Genomic DNA, 22081 nt, shown 5'->3' with positions numbered 1-22081 from the left:
TGCGCCCCCTATAGGCCCTACATACACACTGCGGCATTACCAGCTGCTGATCCTTATTATAGAGCTGACCTTTAGACGTCACCGGACGACACTCCAGTTTTACGCTTTCCAGTTTCTCTCTCCCCGGCTTCTATTCATCACCTCTCCGGTGTTTTATTTGTCGCTCTTTCGCCGTTTATTATTACACGGAGGTTGACGTTGCAGCAGATTGTTCCGGAGTCACCCGACTTCCTGTGAGATGTAATAACGCAGGTCTAAAATGCCGCCAGCGCTAATGGCCGCTCTCTATTCCTGACATTTCGTTGCTGCTCTTTGGAGGCGCTGACACCACTCGTGATGATGCGAGGACACTTCTTACAGTAATAAGTGACCCTGCCGCCTCTAAAAGCCTCCGACAACAGCACTTAAGACGCTTCCACACAAACACTGAAGTATCGATCCATTTCATAACAAAGTAGCCGCACTACCATGGAGACAGGTCAAAAGGAAACCTCTTAAGGCTTTAAAAGTTGCTTTTCTCGAAATCTCGCCGGCGCATCTAATGATTTAAAATGCCACTCTTCCCCCTTCGCCCCTCGCCTCCTCTCCACCACACTTAATATATTTAAATGGTAAAAGTAAATATATTTGCGGCTGCTGGAGAAATGCGTTAACTAGCACTGCCCCTGAACTGCATTAAACTCCCAGAATCCTCCTTGTTAGAGAGACGGCTGCGAACGGGGGCGCAACGTACGGGGTATAATATATTGTGGAGGAGACATTGTACGAGATAATATCTGCTGCCGCAAAACTACAACTCCCAGCATTATAGAGGTTGTATTTTAGCGACAGCCGGAGAGCCAAAAGATGCAGCCATGAGCAATCAATCCTGAATAGAGAGCAGACATGAGCAATCAATCCTGAATAGAGAGCAGACATGAGCAATCAATCCTGAATAGAGAGCAGACATGAGCAATCAATCCTGAATAGAGAGCAGACATGAGCAATCAATCCTGAATAGAGAGCAGACATTAAAAATCAATCCTGAATAGAGAACAGACATGAGCAATCAATCCTGAATAGAGAGCAGACATGAGCAATCAATCCTGAATAGAGAGCAGACATGAGCAATCAATCCTGGAAACTAGTGCACAAGATCAATCAATCATGAAAAGAGAGAAAGCATTACCAATCTATCCTGAAGAGACAGCAGAATTGACCAATCTACACTGAAAAGAGAAAAGGCATGAGCAATCTATCCTAAAACTAGTGCACATGAGCAATCTATTCTGAATAGAAAGAAGGCATGAGCAATCTATCCTAAAGTGAGAGAAGGCATGACCAATATATGCAATGTACCTGAAGGAAGAACGAACATGAGCAATCTACCTGAAGGAAGAAAAGAAATGACCAATCAACCTGAAGGAAGAACAGACATGAGCAATCTACCTGAAGGAAGAGCAGGCATGACCAATCTACCTGAAGGAAGAGCAGGCATGACCAATCTACCTGAAGGAAGAGCAGGCATGTCCAATCTACCTGAAGGAAGAGCAGGCATGACCAATCTACCTGAAGGAAGAGCAGGCATGACCAATCTACCTGAAGGAAGAGCAGGCATGACCAATCTATCCTGAAGAGAGAAAAGGCATGACCAATCTACTTGAAGGAAGAACAGACATGACCAATCTACCTGAAGGAGGAACAGACATGACCAATCTACCTGAAGAACAGACATGACCAATCTACCTGAAGGAAGAACAGACATGACCAATCTACCTGAAGGAAGAACAGACATGACCAATCTACCTGAAGAACAGACATGACCAATCTACCTGAAGAACAGACATGACCAATCTACCTGAAGAACAGACATGACCAATCTACCTGAAGAACAGACATGACCAATCTACCTGAAGAACAGACATGACCAATCTACCTGAAGAACAGACATGACCAATCTACCTGAAGAACAGACATGACCAATCTACCTGAAGAACAGACATGACCAATCTACCTGAAGAACAGACATGACCAATCTACCTGAAGAACAGACATGACCAATCTACCTGTAGGGAGAACACACATGACCAATCTACCTGTAGGAAGAACAGACATGACCAATCTACCTGTAGGAAGAACAGACATGACCAATCTACCTGAAGGAAGAACAGACATGACCAATCTACCTGAAGGAAGAACAGACATGACCAATCTACCTGAAGGAAGAACAGACATGACCAATCTACCTGAAGGAAGAACAGACATGACCAATCTACCTGAAGGAAGAACAGACATGACCAATCTACCTGAAGGAAGAACAGACATGACCAATCTACCTGAAGGAAGAACAGACATGACCAATCTACCTGAAGGAAGAACAGACATGACCAATCTACCTGAAGGAAGAACAGACATGACCAATCTACCTGAAGGAAGAACAGAGATGACCAATCTACCTGAAGGAAGAACAGACATGACCAATCTACCTGAAGGAAGAACAGACATGACCAATCTACCTGTAGGAAGAACAGACATGACCAATCTACCTGAAGGAAGAACAGAGATGACCAATCTACCTGAAGGAAGAACAGACATGACCAATCTACCTGTAGGAAGAACAGACATGACCAATCTACCTGAAGGAAGAACAGACATGACCAATCTACCTGAAGGAAGAACAGACATGACCAATCTACCTGAAGGAAGAACAGAGATGACCAATCTACTTGAAGGAAGAACAGACATGACCAATCTACCTGAAGGAAGAACAGACATGACCAATCTACCTGTAGGAAGAACAGACATGACCAATCTACCTGAAGGAAGAACAGAGATGACCAATCTACCTGAAGGAAGAACAGACATGACCAATCTACCTGTAGGAAGAACAGACATGACCAATCTACCTGAAGGAAGAACAGAGATGACCAATCTACCTGAAGGAAGAACAGACATGACCAATCTACCTGAAGGAAGAACAGACATGACCAATCTATCTGAACTTGTGAAGATTCTGCACCAGTGTAACAATCATCAGTGTGACTGGGGCCTGAGGGTCACTTTCCCCCTAATAATCTCCTTGGTTTTCTACCCCGTCGCTCTGGGTGAGGGGACGCCGCAGACCCCCGCCCATCCCCCCTCATACTTACCCAGATACCATCTAATAACGCCGCTCGCTTTAAATAAAAAAGGAATTTTCTATTTAGGATTTAGAATAAATATTTCCATTGAGGCGGCTGATAGATCTTTATACAATCCTAATGAAATCTGCCGCCTCGGATCAGTCACCGGCCGCTTATCTGCCGCCAGATTTGCGGTAGTTTTCATCTGGCGGCGCCATCAGCCCAAGCCGATAGAAATTACCGTTACCTCCGGAAAGTTTTAATTAGCCAAGAAGATGAAGAATATAAAGCGGGAAAGTTATCGGCCGGGATCTCCGCACCTGTCATCTGCTCCTCAAAGAGCTTCAGGGACAATACAAAGTGACGGCAAGGACGCACAGCAGAGGCAGCGTTACAGTGTGACGGGGGGTCAGCATTAACCCTTCACGTGCAAAGGAGCGACGTACGTATAAGACCAGGGCTGCTGCTCAGATGATTGGGCAACTGCACCTGCTGATGGGGCACCTAGAACTGGCACTCCAACAGCTGGAACACCTAGAACTGATACCCCTAGAGCTAGCACCCCTGGAGCTGGAACACCTAGAACTGGTACCCCTAGAGCTGGAACACCTGGAGCTGGAACACTTAGAACTGGTACCCCTATAACTGGTACCCCTAGAGCTAGCACCCCTGGAGCTGGAACACCTAGAGCTGGAACACCTAGAGCTAGCACCACTGGAGCTGGAACACCTAGAGCTGGTACCCCTAGAGCTAGCACCCCTGGAGCTGGAACACCTAGAACTGGTACCCCTAGAGCTGGAACACCTGGAGCTGGAACACCTAGAGCTGGTATCCCTAGAGCTAGCACCCCTGGAGCTGGAACACCTAGAGCTGGTACCCCTAGAGCTAGAACCCCTGGAGCTGGAACACCTAGAGCTGGTACCCCTCAAGCTAGCACCCCTGGAGCTGGAACACCTAGAGCTGGAACCCCTAGAGCTGGTACCCCTAAAGCTAGCACCCCTGGAGCTGGAACACCTAGAACTGATACCCCTAGAGCTAGCACCCCTGGAGCTGGAACACCTGGAGCTGGAACACCTAGAGATAGCACCCCTGGAGCTGGAACACCTAGAGCTGGTACCCCTAGAGATAGCACCCCTGGAGCTGGAACACCTAGAACTGGTACCCCTAGAGATAGCACCCCTGGAGCTGGAACACCTGGAGCTGCAACACCTGGAGCTGATACCCTAGAGCTAGCACCCCTGGAGCTGGAACACCTAGAGCTGGTACCCCTAGAGCTAGCACCCCTTGAGCTGGAACACCTACACTGGTACCCCTAGAAATTAAAAACTAGAACACCTAGAGCTGGCACTCCTGGACCTAACATCCCGAGAACTGGCACCCCTTAGCTAGCACCCCTGGACCTAGAAGACCTAGAACTGGTACCCCTTAATCTAGGACACTTAAAGTTGGAATCCCTAAACCTGGACTACCTAAAGCCAGAACACCTAGAGCTTGTACCCCTTGGAACTGGAACATTCAGAGCTGGAACACATAGAACTGGTACCCCTAGAGCTAACACCCCAGGAACTGGAAAAACCTAATGCTGGTACCCCTAGAAATTAAAAACTAGAGCTAGAACACCTAGAACTGGTACCCCTAAATCTAGGACACTTAGAGTTGGCATTCCTAGACCTGGAATACATAAAGCCAGAACACCTAGAGCTTGTACCCCTTGAACTAGAACACCTAGAGCTCCTACTCTCCTAGATCTAGAACACCTGAAGCCAGAACATCTAGATCTAGAGCTGGAGCCCTGATTGATTATATCAGAATAGTCTGCACTGGATACAACTGTAACAAACCCTCAGCTGTGAGACGTATGAGGTCAGCGGTTGATAAACAAGAAGAATGGTTCCATTCACTGACAAAAAGCAGAGATGATAAATTGGTGAAAAAAAACTTTAAATACAAAAGAATGATATAAAGTCACATGACCTGTGATACAGTGATTGGCGGCTGTTACATTGTATCTTTTGTTTGGTAAACGCCTCCTGTAATGCTCTGCGGGGGCCAATACTTTGACCTATATAAACTATAGCAGTGTTTTCCAAACAGTGTGTCTCCAGCTGTTGCAAAACTACAACTTGTCCGGACAGCTGTTGGCTGTCCAGGTGTGCTGAGAGTTGTAGTTTAGCAACAGCTGGAGGCACTGAACTATAGGAGGAGCCGGCACTGTACTCAGAGAACATTTCAAGCGTCTAAAAACGGATAAAATGACTTTTCTGCCCAGATCGGAATCTTCTCCAAATAGGCGAATTAATGGCGTGCGGCGCGTTCGGTAAATCAGCGCTCGTTCCGCTCGGAAACTTCCAAATCGCCGCTTAAAAACTTTCCCGAAATGAAGATTTGCAGCGTCTGGCGGTGTCATTCTCTGTGGTTGATCGGATCGCGCTATTATCCGAAGACGGTCGGCGCGGGGCGGTATAAAAACTCATCACGGGGGGAGGAGACGCCGCAGTGAATCCCGGACATAAATGGCGTAATGCGCCAGACGAGACTACGGAGGGGATGTCAATCACTGTGACTGCTTTTACCCCCCCCCCCCCCCATGCTTTACACCAGTGTTTCCCAACCAGGGTGCCTCCAGCTGTTGCAAAACTACAACTCCCAGGATGCCCGGACAGCCGAAGGCTGTCCGGGCATCCTGGGAGTTGTAGTTTTGAAACAGCTGGAGGCACCCTGGTTGGGAAACACTGCTTTACACAGCATCTCTGCCACATTAGGCCTCACCTTACAGTGTGATGTAGTCTTAACCCCTTAAGGACCACGGGTTTTTCCGTTTTTTGCACTTTCATATTTTTCCTCATCACCTTCTAAAAATCATAACTCTTTTAAAGGGGTATTCCAGGCAAAAACTTTTTTTTTATATATATCAACTGGCTCCGGAAAGTTAAACAGATTTCTAAATTACTTCTATTAAAAAATCTTAATCCTTCCAATAGTTATTAGCTTCTGAAGTTTTCTGTCTAACTGCTCAATGATGATGTCATGTCCCGGGAGCTGTGCATGATGGGAAAATATCCCCATAGGAACTGCACAGCTCCCAGGACGTGAGTCATTAGAGAGCAGTTAGACAGAAAAAAACAACTCAACTTCAGAAGCTAATAACTATTGGAAGGATTAAGATTTTTTAATAGAAGTAATTTACAAATCTGTTTAACTTTCCGGAGCCAGTTAATATATATATATAAAAAAAAAGACTTTGCCCGGAATACCCCTTTAATTTTGCACCTACAGACTCATATCAGGGCTCATCTTTTGCGCCACCAATTCTACTTTGTAATGACATCAATCATTTCACCACAAAATTTACGGCGAACCCAGGAAAAAAATATTTGTGGGGCAAAATTGTAAAAAAAAAAACACAATTTTTGTAACTTTTTGGGGTTTCCGATTCCACGCAGTGAACTTTTCAGTATAAATGACACAATATATTTATTCCGTAGGTCCATACGGTTACAATGATCCCCAATTTATATTGTTTTTTCTTTATTTTACTACTTATAATTTTTTTAAGTACCTGCACCAAAATCAGTTTGCTTAAAATTGTCCTTTTCTGACCCCTATAACTTTTTTTCTTTTTCGGTTTACGGGGCGGTGTGAGGCCTCATTTTTTGCGTCACGATCTGAAGTTTTTATAGGTTCTATGATTGTTTTGATCAGACTTTTTGATAATTTTTTATACATTTTTTTAAGGTAGACAAAGTGACCAAAAATATGCAGTTTTGGACTTTTGGATTTTTTTACGTTTACGCCATTGACCGTGCGGTTTAATTAACCGTATATTTTTATAGTTTGGACATTTACGCACACGGCGATACCACATATGTTTATTTTTATTATGTTTATTTATTTTTTATATGGAATTTGGGAAAAGGGGGGTGATTTGAACTTTTAATAAGGAAGGGGTTAATATGTGTGTTTTTAAACTTTTTAAAACTTTTTTTATTTTTTAATTTTTTTTACACTTTATTAGTCCCTTAAGGGACTTTTAGGAGGAACCATTAGATTCCTCATCCAGATGAATGTGCTCTCCCACCGGGCTCATCTCAGGGTCAGGGTGTCGCTCCCCATACTTTACACTACAGTTCTGCTCCATAAGATTACAGATAGTCTTAAAGGGGTATTCCGGGAAAAAAACTGTTTTTTTTTTTTAGATATATCAACTGGCTCCAGAAAGTTAAACATATTTGTAAATTACTTTTATAAAAAAAAAAATCTTAATCCTTCCAATAATTATCAGCTGCTGAAGTTGAGTTGTTCTTTTCTGTCTGGCCATAGTGCTCTCTGCTGACATTTCTGCTTGTCTCAGGAACTGCACAGAGTAGAAGAGGTTTGCTATGGGGATTTGGTTCTAAACTGGGCGGTTCCCGAGACAGGAGTCCTCAGAGAGCACTATGAATGGTTTTAAAGGCATCATCCATCTCCTTTCTTGCCCCCCGATGCTTTACACTGCAGCTCTGTTCTGCTTATCTTTACATTGGAGTATAAAGTAATCTGAAGTTCACCCCCTGTCTCATCAGAGCAGTGTTTCCCAACCAGGGTGCCTCCAGCTGTTGCAAAAATACAACTCGCAGCATGACTGGACATCCATTTGCTTGGAAAACTACAACTCTCAGCATGTTCGGACAGTCATTGGCTTTCAAAACTACAACTCCCAGCATTAAATGATGAGTGCATGCATTAGTTTAGTGTTTCCCAAGCAGAGTGCCTCCAGCTGTTGCAAAACTACAAGTCCCACCATGCACATATTAAATGATGAGTGCATGCATTAGTTTAGTGTTTCCCAAGCAGGGAGCATCCAGCTGTTGCAAAACTACAACTCCCAGCATACCCGGACAGCCATTTGCCTGCAAAACTACAACTCCCAGCATACCCGGACAGCCATTTGCTTGGAAAACTACAACTCCCAGCATACCTGGACAGCCATTTGCCTGCAAAACTACAACTCCCAGCATACCTGGACAGCCATTTGCCTGCAAAACTACAACTCCCAGCATACCCTGACAGCCATTTGCCTGCAAAACTACAACTCCCAGCATACCCGGACAGCCATTTGCTTGGAAAACTACAACTCCCAGCATACCTGGACAGCCATTTGCCTGCAAAACTACAACTCCCAGCATACCCGGACAGTTGTTGAATTTCTAAACTACAACTCCCAGAATGCCCGGACAGCGGCTGGCTTGCGAAACTACAACTCCCAGCATACCTGGAAAGCAGTTGTCTTGCATAACTAAAATTTTTAACATGCCCGGACAATCATTAGCAAAACTACAACTCCCAGCATGCACTGGCAGCCAAAAGCTACAGATGGAGGCACACTGGTTAAAAAAAAAAAACACTGCTCCTATATATAAAAGGAGACATATGGCTGCGTTCTGCAGGGGGGCACTTGCCCGATCTTCTCCCCTCTGACATCCAGAGTCAACAGAGAGTTAAGAGGCCATCATACAAATATATCAGTGATTCCCAACCAGTGTGCCTCCAGCTGTTCCAAACTACAATTCCCAGCATGCCCGGACAGCCGTTGGCTGTCCGGGCATGCTGGGAGTTGTAGTTTTGCAACAGCTGGAGGCACCCAGTTTGGGAAGCTCTGCCTCCACACAAGACTGACACATACACAGAGCACTAAGAACACTGAAGAATCAATCATCAGAGAGAGGACGTGCGGCGTAGTCGTGGAGCGCCGCCGCCGCCATCACCGCCCGTCACACTTAATTGGTCTGACCGCGGTTTCTTAAGACGTTTCGCCTAAAGATCTTCCTTTATATCCAGGAGAGACCACAAGGAATTCCCCCGATCATCCCCCGGGGGGCGCCGCGTCTGATTACTGCGCAGGGGAAAAAAACGTAATGAGGGGGAAGACAAGAGGCCGGAGTGCGCGGTACCAAACACAACAAAGGGGGAGATTTATCAAAACCTGCGCAAAGGAAAAGGTGCCCAGTTGCCCATAGCAACCAATCAGATCGCTGCTTTCAGTTTTACCAAGGCCTCTGCAAAATGAAAGCAGCAATCTGATTGGTTGCTATGGGCAACTGAGCAACTTTTCTTCTGCGCAGGTTTTGATAAATCTCCCCCAGAGAGCGAGGTGACCGCTCCCCGGGGGCAGCAACAATGCCCCCCCCCCGACACCAGTTATGGCGGCTAATTGCCGATTCTACGGAGAATCACAGGCTTAACGACCAGGACTAATTACAGAGAGAAGTCAGCGCCACCTCCCATATACTACCGCCCTGTAATTGGCTTATGGGGAGGTTTACACAATACAGACCCCATAAAAACGGAGGCGGCAACGGCAGAACAACAGCCGCGCTCCCCCGGACGGACACAGACAGCGGCTGTCACCTCCAGAGCATTGTATATACCGCACAATGAGAACAAGAGTCACCAGGATACAACAGTGTCCTGACCCCTCCAGAAGGGGCTGTGTACATAAAACGGGGTAAAATATACTTATATATAGGGGCAGTATTATAGTAGTTATATTCCTGTATATAGGGAGCAGTATTATAGTAGTTATATTCTTGTATATAGGAGGCAGTATTATAGTAGTTATATTCTTGTATATAGGGGCAGTATTATAGTAGTTATATTCTTGTATATAGGAGCAGTATTATAGTAGTTATATTCTTGTATATAGGAGCAGTATTATAGTAGTTATATTCTTGTATATAGGAGCAGTATTATAGTAGATATATTCTTGTATATAGGAGCAGTATTATAGTAGTTATATTCTTGTATATAGGAGGCAGTATTATAGTAGTTATATTCCTGTATATAGGGGGCAGTATTATAGTAGTTATATTCTTGTATATAGGGGCAGTATTATAGTAGTTATATTCTTGTATATAGGAGGCAGTATTATAGTAGTTATATTCTTGTATATAGGGCAGTATTATAGTAGTTATATTCTTGTATATAGGAGCAGTATTATAGTAGTTATATTCTTGTATATAGGAGGCAGTATTATAGTAGTTATATTCTTGTATATAGGGGCAGTATTATAGTAGTTATATTCTTGTATATAGGAGCAGTATTATAGTAGTTATATTCTTCTATATAGAAGGCAGTATTATAGTAGTTATATTCTTGTATATAGGAGCAGTATTATAGTAGCTATATTCTTGTATATAGGAGCAGTATTATAGTAGTTATTTTCTTGTATATAGGAGCAGTATTATAGTAGTTATATTCTTGTATATAGGAGGCAGTATTATAGTAGTTATATTCTTGTATATAGGAGGCAGTATTATAGTAGTTATATTCTTGTATATAGGAGGCAGTATTATAGTAGTTATATTCTTGTATATAGGAGCAGTATTATAGTAGTTATATTCTTGTATATAGGAGCAGTATTATAGTAGTTATATTCTTGTATATAGGAGGCAGTATTATAGTAGATATATTCTTGTATATAGGAGGAGTATTATAGTAGTTATATTCTTGTATATAGGAGGCAGTATTATAGTAGATATATTCTTGTATATAGGAGCAGTATTATAGTAGTTATATTCTTGTATATAGGAGCAGTATTATAGTAGTTATATTCTTGTATATAGGAGGCAGTATTATAGTAGATATATTCTTGTATATAGGAGGAGTATTATAGTAGTTATATTCTTGTATATAGGAGGCAGTATTATAGTAGATATATTCTTGTATATAGGAGCAGTATTATAGTAGTTATATTCTTGTATATAGGAGCAGTACTATAGTAGTTATATTCTTGTATATAGGAGGCAGTATTATAGTAGTTATATTCTTGTCTATAGGGGGCAGTATTATAGTAGTTATATTCTTGTATATAGGAGCAGTATTATAGTAGTTATATTCTTGTAGATAGGAGGCAGTATTATAGTAGCTATATTCTTGTATATAGGAGCAGTATTATAGTAGCTATATTCTTGTATATAGGAGCAGTATTATAGTAGTTATATTCTTGTATATAGGAGACGGTATTATAGTAGTTATATTCTTGTATATAGGAGGCGGTATTATAGTAGCTATATTCTTGTATATAGGAGCAGTATTATAGTAGTTATATTCCTGTATATAGGGACAGTATTATAGTAGTTATATTTTTGTATATAGGAGCAGTATTATAGTAGTTATATTCTTGTATATAGGAGCAGTATTATAGTAGTTATATTCTTGTATATAGGAGCAGTATTATAGTAGTTATATTCTTGTATATAGGAGCAGTATTATAGTAGTTATATTCTTGTATATAGGAGGCAGTATTATAGTAGTTATATTCTTGTATATAGGAGGCAGTATTATAGTAGTTATATTCTTGTATATAGGAGCAGTATTATAGTAGTTATATTCTTGTATATAGGAAGCAGTATTATTGTAGTTATATTCTTGTATATAGGAGCAGTATTATAGTAGTTATATTCTTGTATATAGGAGCAGTATTATAGTAGTTATATTCTTGTATATAGGGGCAGTATTATAGTAGTTATATTCTTGTATATAGAAGGCAGTATTATAGTAGTTATATTCTTGTATATAGGAGCAGTATTATAGTAGCTATATTCTTGTATATAGGAGCAGTATTATAGTAGTTATATTCTTGTATATAGGAGCAGTATTATAGTAGTTATATTCTTGTATATAGGAGGCAGTATTATAGTAGTTATATTCTTGTATATAGGAGGCAGTATTATAGTAGTTATATTCTTGTATATAGGAGGCAGTATTATAGTAGTTATATTCTTGTATATAGGAGCAGTATTATAGTAGTTATATTCTTGTATATAGGAGGCAGTATTATAGTAGATATATTCTTGTATATAGGAGGAGTATTATAGTAGTTATATTCTTGTATATAGGAGGCAGTATTATAGTAGCTATATTCTTGTATATAGGAGGCAGTATTATAGTAGCTATATTCTTGTATATAGGAGCAGTATTATAGTAGCTATATTCTTGTATATAGGAGCAGTATTATAGTAGTTATATTCTTGTATATAGGAGACGGTATTATAGTAGCTATATTCTTGTATATAGGAGGCAGTATTATAGTAGCTATATTCTTGTATATTGGAGCAGTATTATAGTAGTTATATTCCTGTATATAGGGACAGTATTATAGTAGTTATATTTTTGTATATAGGAGCAGTATTATAGTAGTTATATTCTTGTATATAGGAGCAGTATTATAGTAGTTATATTCTTGTATATAGGGGGCAGTATTATAGTAGTTATATTCTTGTATATAGGAGCAGTATTATAGTAGTTATATTCTTGTATATAGGAGCAGTATTATAGTAGTTATATTCTTGTATATAGGAGCAGTATTATAGTAGTTATATTCTTGTATATAGGGGCAGTATTATAGTAGTTATATTCTTGTATATAGGAGCAGTATTATAGTAGTTATATTCTTGTATATAGGAGCAGTATTATAGTAGTTATATTCTTGTATATAGGAGCAGTATTATAGTAGTTAAATTCTTGAATATAGGAGCAGTATTATATTAGTTAAATTCTTGAATATAGGAGCAGTATTATATTAGTTATATTCTTGTATATAGGAGCAGTATTATAGTAGTTATATTCTTGTATATAGGAGCAGTATTATAGTAGTTATATTCTTGCATATAGGAACAGTATTATAGTAGTTATATTCTTGTATATAGGAGCAGTATTATAGTAGTTATATTCTTGTATATAGGAGCAGTATTATATTAGTTATATTCTTGTATATAGGAGCAGTATTATATTAGTTATATTCTTGTATATAGGAGCAGTATTATAGTAGTTATATTCTTGTATATAGGAGCAGTATTATAGTAGTTATATTCTTGTATATAGGAGCAGTATTATAGTAGTTATATTCTTGTATATAGGAGGCAGTATTATAGTAGTTATATTCTTGTATATAGGAGACAGTATTATAGTAGTTATATTCTTGTATATAGGAGCAGTATTATGGTAGATATATTCTTGTATATAGGAGCAGTATTATAGTAGATATATTCTTGTATATAGGAGCAGTATTATAATAGTTATATTCTTGTATAAAGGGAGCAGTATTATAGTAGTTATATTCTTGTATATGGGGGCAGTATTATAGTAGTTATATTCTTGTATATAGGAGCAGTGTTATAGTAGTTAGATTCTTGTATATAGGAACAGTATTATAGTAGTTATATTCTTGTATATAGGAGCAGTATTATAGTAGTTATATTCTTGTATATAGGAGCAGTATTATAGTAGTTATATTCTTGTATATGGGGGCAGTATTATAGTAGTTATATTCTTGTATATAGGAGCAGTATTATAGTAGTTATATTCTTGTATATAGGAGCAGTGTTATAGTAGTTAGATTCTTGTATATAGGAACAGTATTATAGTAGTTATATTCTTGTATATAGGAGCAGTATTATAGTAGTTATATTCTTGTATATAGGAGCAGTATTATAGTAGTTATATTCTTGTATATAGGAGCAGTATTATAGTAGTTATATTCTTGTATATAGGAGCAGTATTATAGTAGTTATATTATTGTATATAGGAGCAGTATTATAGTAGTTATATTCTTGTATATAGGAGCAGTATTATAGTAGTTATATTCTTATATATAGAAGCAGTATTATAGTAGTTATATTCTTATATATAGAAGCAGTATTATAGTAGTTATATTCTTGTATATAGGAGCAGTATTATAGTAGTTATATTCTTGTATATAGGAGCAGTATTATAGTAGTTATATTCTTATATATAGAAGCAGTATTATAGTAGTTATATTCTTGTATATAGGAGCAGTATTATAGTAGTTATATTCTTGTATATAGGAGCAGTATTATAGTAGTTATATTCTTGTATATAGGAGCAGTATTATAGTAGTTATATTCTTGTATATAGGAGGCAGTATTATAGTAGTTATATTCTTGTATATAGGAGCAGTATTATAGTAGTTATATTCTTGTATATAGGAGCAGTATTATAGTAGTTATATTCTTGTATATAGGAGCAGTATTATAGTAGTTATATTCTTGTATATAGGAGCAGTATTATAGTAGTTATATTCTTGTATATAGGAGCAGTATTATAGTAGTTATATTCTTGTATATAGGGGCAGTATTATAGTAGTTATATTCTTGTATATAGGAGCAGTATTATAGTAGTTATATTCTTGTATATAGGGGCAGTATTATAGTAGTTATATTCTAGTATATAGGAGCAGTATTATAGTAGTTATATCTTCTCTCTGCGGTAGTCGGATGTAGTTGTCTTTTTGTAGTTATCGCCCTTCACTATGTTACATGATGTTTTTAGGCTTTTAGTACCATCCGGACCCTTCACCTTGTCTCTGTAATTTCCTTTATGAAGCAGAGACAAGTGAACATAATGTCTGCGGTATTAAAGCTCGGTCATTAATGCAGATATGGCGGAATCTCATTGAGTTCTCTCAACAGACTAAGCGCCGAAAAGGAAGAGAACGTCACCCACCGGGGAACATAAGAATCATAGAAGACATACTGATGGGGATGTGGTGATGAGCAGGTCTCTGAGTGTATCACATATAATAGGCTTAGATACAGCAGCTCAGCATACAGTATCACATATGATTGGTTTAGATACACAGACTCAGCAAACAGTATCACATATTAAGGGCTTACATACAAAAACCCAGGAGACAGTATCAAATATGATAGACTTAGATATAGCAGCTCAGCAAACAATATCACACATCATAGGCTTAGATACAGCAGACAGTAGGCTTAGATACAGCAGCTCAGCAAACAGTATCATATATGATGGGCCTAGATACACAGACTCAGCAGGTAGTATCTCATGTAACAGGTTTGGCAGACAGATTCAAACTTGGATACAACATCCCATCAGAAAGTATCACACATGACAGGCTTAGATACAGCTTATAAGCAGTGTCCTAAATAATGAATACATTCTGCAGATCATGTTTTCTTTTTTTTTTTTTTACTTCATAGGGAGGAATGAACATAACCGTTCTATTAGATCAGTGCCCAGACAGCCGTGTTACAGGAGACTGAATGAAGCCGGGACTCCAGACCGATACAATGTAACAACCAGGACATTGTACCAAACCCCCAGCTGTGACAAAGTGTCAATTTGCACTAAATAAATAAGACTTAAAATTGTAGTCACACCCACTCATTGGAGATCACTCCCCCATTTAAAAAAAAATTATTATTATTATTTTATTAATAATTTATTCTTTATTTTTTGTTTATATATTACTATTTATTTATCTTTTGTTTTATTTTCTTCAATGCAATTGTTTTGTAATCCAGACCTAGTTCAAGATGACTAATAAATAAGGGTTCTCGCCGCTGTCATTTTCCTTTTCCTCCATATGATCCATAACATTTTCGATTACCAAAAATTACTCCTTATCCTGGAAAAGAAGCCGTCAAGTCTTGGCCACTGGGTGTTTCCTTTCCCTGCAATCTGCTGTCCAGTGCCTGTTAGGGGAATTCTGTCTCTAGTAACAACTAAACCAGGACAGAACACAGGAAGTGTGGGTGGGGCTTAGCATGTGCTATGTGCAGGAAAGAGAGAAACAAACTCAGGCTGGGACTGCTGCAATGTCGCTGCCACAGAGGACCCCTAGGAATGGCATATGGGTTACTGTAGGATCTGGAAGACTTAGAGTTTTGGATAGACGACATGTCCCATAGTCTGTGGTTCCCCATAATTCATTTGCGGCACTCTCAGAATGTAAGGGCAACATGGAAATTGGCTCAAGTACAGAGGTTGAGGAACCATTGACTCCTATGTCTAATGTATGCAAGACTACAGCCAAGGACAAAAAAGATAAAGTGAAGTCTGAAAGGAAGCAGTTGTTATTGGGTGATTCAATCATAAAAAGTGTGGAGCTTAAGGAAAATGGTTTTGTGAGATGTCTCCCTGGTGCTACTGCTAGAAGAGATAGAAGACACATTCTTAATATTGTTAAGCAAGCAAAGCAGGAAGGGGACATGGATGTTCTTGTCCATCTAGGGACAAATTACCTGGCTTGTAATGAAGTTTCACACTTATGTAGAGGATTCACAATGATGTAGAGGATTTTGCATCCACTGTTTGATTTTCTGAAGTTGTTCTCCACTGTTTCATTTTCTGAAGTTCTGCCTGTGCAGAACATTCAGAATGATAGTCAGAGGTGCATTAAGGAGTTCAACTTATGTCTTAGTAAATGGTGTCAAGGCAAGGATTTGGCTTTGTGTCTCATCATAGCTCTACTTGGAATAGAAAGGAACTATACAAAAAAGATGCAAAGAAATGAAGCTGTCTGTTCTATACCAACGGCCTGTGATGCACACCTGCGCAATCGGACCCGCCGGCACCGCCCTGGCTTCACAAAAGTAATCCAAAGAAGAAAAAATGTTCAGCGATGGGCATGCAATTAAAACTTGCTTTATTTGCTTGACAGGAGTCACAGTACAGGTAAGGAACGTCTGACGTGTTTTGCACTCACAGATGCTTAATCGTAGACAGATTAACGATATACGATTAAGCACCTGTGAGTTCGAAACGCGTCAGACATTCCTTACCTGTACTGTGACCCCTTCAAGCAAATAAAGCAAGTTTTAAGTGCATGCCCAGCGCTGGACATTTTTTCTCCTTTGGATACAAAAAAGATGGTTTGCATTGTTCTCTCAAAGAACGGATGTACTCCAACAATTCCAAGAATTTGCTAAGAAGTATTTAAACTAGGAAGGAGGGGGGGGGGGGGTAAGCGTGAAAATCCATGAGTCCAATTGCCCCCCAAAACAATGCCAGAACATGTCAGTAGCACAGAGGTTAGGAAATGACAAGTTCAGAGTCCTGTCTACAAATGCCGCAGTTTAGGTAATAAAATCAACAAACTCGGGTCAATAATGGCATCTGAGAATGTAGATTTAGTGGCTGTTACTGAGACATGGTTTAATGAAAGGAATGACTGGGACATATCCATACCAGGGTCCTCTTTATACAGAAGAGGCAGAGAAGGCAAGAAGGGAGGAGGAGTGGCCCTATATGTGAAATATACCATAAAATCTAACCAAATACAAGTTAGTGAGGCCAACAAAGAGTCCGTAATCATTTAGTAACTCATGTAGGTGATATATAGACCCCCGGTAAGTAATCATATAATAACTCATGTAGGTGGGATATATAGACCCCCGGTAAGTAATCATATAGTAACTCATGTAGGTGGGATATATAGACCCCTGGTAAGTAATCATATAATAACTCATGTAGGTGGGATATATAGACCCCTGGTAAGTAATCATATAATAACTCATGTAGGTGGGATATATAGACCCCCGGTAAGTAATCATATAGTAACTCGTGTAGGTGGGATATACAGACCCCTGGTAAGTAATCATATAATAACTCATGTAGGTGGGATATATAGACCTACGGTAAGTAATCATATAATAACTCATGTAGGTGGGATATATAGACCCCTGGTAAGTAATCATATAATAACTCATGTAGGTGGGATATATAGACCCCTGGTAAGTAATCATATAATAACTCATGTAGGTGGGATATATAGACCCCCGGTAAGTAATCATATAGTAACTCATGTAGGTGGGATATATAGACCCCCGGTAAGTAATCATATAATAACTCATGTAGGTGGGATATATAGACCCCTGGTAAGTAATCATATAATAACTCATGTAGGTGGGATATATAGACCCCCGGTAAGTAATCATTTAGTAACTCATGTAGGTGGGATATACAGACCCCCGGTAAGTAATCATATAATAACTCATGTAGGTGGGATATATAGACCCCCGGTAAGTAATCATATAGTAACTCGTGTAGGTGGGATATATAGACCCCTGGTAAGTAATCATATAATAACTCATGTAGGTGGGATATATAGACCCCTGGTAAGTAATCATATAATAACTCATGTAGGTGTGATATATAGACCCCCGGTAAGTAATCATATAGTAACTCGTGTAGGTGTGATATATAGACCCCCGGTAAGTAATCATATAATAACTCATGTAGGTGGGATATATAGACCCCCGGTAAGTAATCATATAGTAACTCGTGTAGGTGGGATATATAGACCCCTGGTAAGTAATCATATAGTAACTCATGTAGGTGGGATATATAGACCCCTGGTAAGTAATCATATAATAACTCATGTAGGTAGGATATATAGACCCCCGGTAAGTAATCATATAGTAACTCGTGTAGGTGTGATATATAGACCCCCGGTAAGTAATCATGCAGTAACTCATGTAGGTGGGATATATAGACCCCCGGTAAGTAATCATATAGTAACTCATGTAGGTGGGATATATAGACCCCTGGTAAGTAATCATATAATAACTCATGTAGGTGGGATATATAGACCCCTGGTAAGTAATCATATAATAACTCATGTAGGTGGGATATATAGACCCCTGGTAAGTAATCATATAATAACTCATGTAGGTGGGATATATAGACCCCTGGTAAGTAATCATATAATAACTCATGTAGGTGGGATATATAGACCCCCGGTAAGTAATCATATAGTAACTCGTGTAGGTGGGATATACAGACCCCTGGTAAGTAATCATATAATAACTCATGTAGGTGGGATATATAGACCTACGGTAAGTAATCATATAATAACTCATGTAGGTGGGATATACAGACCCCCTGGTAAGTAATCATATAATAACTCATGTAGGTGGGATATATAGACCCCTGGTAAGTAATCATATAATAACTCATGTAGGTGGGATATATAGACCCCCGGTAAGTAATCATATAATAACTCATGTAGGTGGGATATATAGACCCCTGGTAAGTAATCATATAATAACTCATGTAGGTGGGATATATAGACCCCCGGTAAGTAATCATATAATAACTCATGTAGGTGGGATATATAGACCCCTGGTAAGTAATCATATAATAACTCATGTAGGTGGGATATATAGACCCCCGGTAAGTAATCATATAATAACTCATGTAGGTGTGATATACAGACCCCCGGTAAGTAATCATATAATAACTCATGTAGGTGGGATATATAGACCCCTGGTAAGTAATCATATAATAACTCATGTAGGTGTGATATATAGACCCCCGGTAAGTAATCATATAGTAACTCGTGTAGGTGGGATATACAGACCCCTGGTAAGTAATCATACAATAACTCGTGTAGGTGGGATATATAGACCCCTGGTAAGTAATCATACAATAACTCATGTAGGTGGGATATATAGACCCCCGGTAAGTAATCATATAATAACTCATGTAGGTGGGATATATAGACCCCCGGTAAGTAATCATATAATAACTCATGTAGGTGGGATATATAGACCCCCGGTAAGTAATCATATAATAACTCATGTAGGTGGGATATATAGACCCCCGGTAAGTAATCATATAATAACTCATGTAGGTGGGATATATAGACCCCCGGTAAGTAATCATATAATAACTCATGTAGGTGGGATATACAGACCCCCGGTAAGTAATCATATAATAACTCATGTAGGTGGGATATATAGACCCCTGGTAAGTAATCATATAATAACTCGTGTAGGTGGGATATACAGACCCCTGGTAAGTAATCATATAATAACTCGTGTAGGTGGGATATACAGACCACCTGGACAAGTTAAAGAATTAGATGATCTACTAGTTGAAGAAATATCTAAAATGACAATGAAAGGAGAAGTTATCATTATGGGAGACTTCAATCTTCCGGATATAAACTGGAAAACCAAAATAGCAAGTTCTGCCCGGAGTCCAGATATTCTAAATTCCCTCCTGGGATTATCTCTACAACAAGTGCTTGAGGAGCCAACCCGGAGGGAGGCCATTTTGGATTTGGTATTCACAAATGGGGATTCGGTGTATGATGTTATTGTTGGCGAAAGCTTGGGATCTAGTGATCACCAGTCAGTGTGGGATCTAGTGATCACCAGTCAGTGTGGGATCTAGAGATCACCAGTCAGTGTGGGATCTAGTGATCACCAGTCAGTGTGGGATCTAGTCATCACCAGTCAGTGTGGGATCTAGTGATCACCAGTCAGTGTGGGATCTAGTCATCACCAATCAGTGTGGGATCTAGTGATCACCGGTCAGTGTGGGATCTAGTGATCACCAGTCAGTGTGGGATCTAGTGATCACCAGTCAGTGTGGGATCTAGTCATCCCCAATCAGTGTGGGATCTAGTCATCACCAATCAGTGTGGGATCTAGTCATCACCAGTCAGTGTGGGATCTAGTGATCACCAGTCAGTGTGGGATCTAGTGATCACCAATCAGTGTGGGATCTAGTGATCACCAGTCAGTGTGGGATCTAGTGATCACCAGTCAGTGTGGGATCTAGTGATCACCAGTCAGTGTGGGATCTAGTGATCACCAATCAGTGTGGGATCTAGTGATCACCAGTCAGTGTGGGATCTAGTGATCACCAGTCAGTGTGGGATCTAGTGATCACCAGTCAGTGTGGGATCTAGTGATCACCAGTCAGTGTGGGATCTAGTGATCACCAGTCAGTGTGGGATCTAGTGATCACCAGTCAGTGTGGGATCTAGTGATCACCAGTCAGTGTGGGATCTAGTGATCACCAGTCAGTGTGGGATCTAGTGATCACCAATCAGTGTGGGATCTAGTGATCACCAATCAGTGTGGGATCTAGTCATCACCAATCAGTGTGGGATCTAGTCATCACCAATCAGTGTGGGATCTAGTGATCACCAATCAGTGTGGGATCTAGTGATCACCAGTCAGTGTGGGATCTAGTCATCCCCAATCAGTGTGGGATCTAGTCATCACCAATCAGTGTGGGATCTAGTGATCACCAATCAGTGTGGGATCTAGTGATCACCAGTCAGTGTGGGATCTAGTCATCCCCAATCAGTGTGGGATCTAGTCATCACCAATCAGTGTGGGATCTAGTGATCACCAATCAGTGTGGGATCTAGTGATCACCAGTCAGTGTGGGATCTAGTCATCCCCAATCAGTGTGGGATCTAGTCATCACCAATCAGTGTGGGATCTAGTCATCACCAATCAGTGTGGGATCTAGTGATCACCAGTCAGTGTGGGATCTAGTCATCACCAATCAGTGTGGGATCTAGTGATCACCAATCAGTGTGGGATCTAGTGATCACCAATCAGTGTGGGATCTAGTCATCACCAATCAGTGTGGGATCTAGTGATCACCAATCAGTGTGGGATCTAGTGATCACCAGTCAGTGTGGGATCTAGTCATCCCCAATCAGTGTGGGATCTAGTCATCACCAATCTGTGGGATCTAGTGATCACCAATCAGTGTGGGATCTAGTGATCACCAGTCAGTGTGGGATCTAGTCATCCCCAATCAGTGTGGGATCTAGTCATCACCAATCAGTGTGGGATCTAGTGATCACCAATCAGTGTGGGATCTAGTGATCACCAGTCAGTGTGGGATCTAGTCATCCCCAATCAGTGTGGGATCTAGTCATCACCAATCAGTGTGGGATCTAGTCATCACCAATCAGTGTGGGATCTAGTGATCACCAATCAGTGTGGTTTAATATAAGAACAGTGAAGGAGTCACCACACAAAAACAAAAGTTTTAGATTTTAGAAAACAGACTTTTCAAAAATGAGATTAGTCATAAATGAGTCCGTATCAGACTGGAACCGATTACATGGAGTCCAGGAGAAATGGGACAACTTAAAAGACGCTTTATTGAAGGCAACAGAAAACTGCATTAGACTTGTCAGTAAAAGCAGAAAAAGGAAGAGACCCGTCAGTGGCGTTGCTAGGGTTGGTGTCACCCGGTGCGGTAGTAAATGGTGTCACCCCCATACCTACCCCCCCCCTTCAGTAAGTTTTTAGCCTGTTGTGACAGACACCACTGTTGTAGCGCATTATGAGAAATTCCAGTATAATAATCAGATATACCAGTTGCCACAGAATGGGAAAGTGTTAAAGAAGTTTTCACCA

The 22081-nt window shown here is 40.1% G+C and overlaps 1 protein-coding gene and 1 long non-coding RNA gene across 4 annotated transcripts in view; one reads left to right on the top strand and one right to left on the bottom strand.

The window, feature by feature from the left end:
• The window catches only part of LMO1 (LIM domain only 1), a 139104-nt gene that overhangs the window by 38762 nt on the left and 78261 nt on the right, over positions 1–22081 (bottom strand). The window lies entirely within an intron of this gene.
• On the top strand, positions 9243–15557 carry LOC130342879 (uncharacterized). The gene is made up of 3 exons (XR_008882346.1): positions 9243–9585; positions 14570–14657; positions 15104–15557. It is a non-coding gene; the product is annotated as an uncharacterized LOC130342879 (long non-coding RNA).

The sequence above is a fragment of the Hyla sarda genome, unplaced genomic scaffold (genome assembly GCF_029499605.1).
Source record: "Hyla sarda isolate aHylSar1 unplaced genomic scaffold, aHylSar1.hap1 scaffold_66, whole genome shotgun sequence".
NCBI classification, from domain to species: domain Eukaryota; kingdom Metazoa; phylum Chordata; class Amphibia; order Anura; family Hylidae; genus Hyla; species Hyla sarda.
This window is presented reverse-complemented; position numbering and strand designations above follow the sequence as displayed.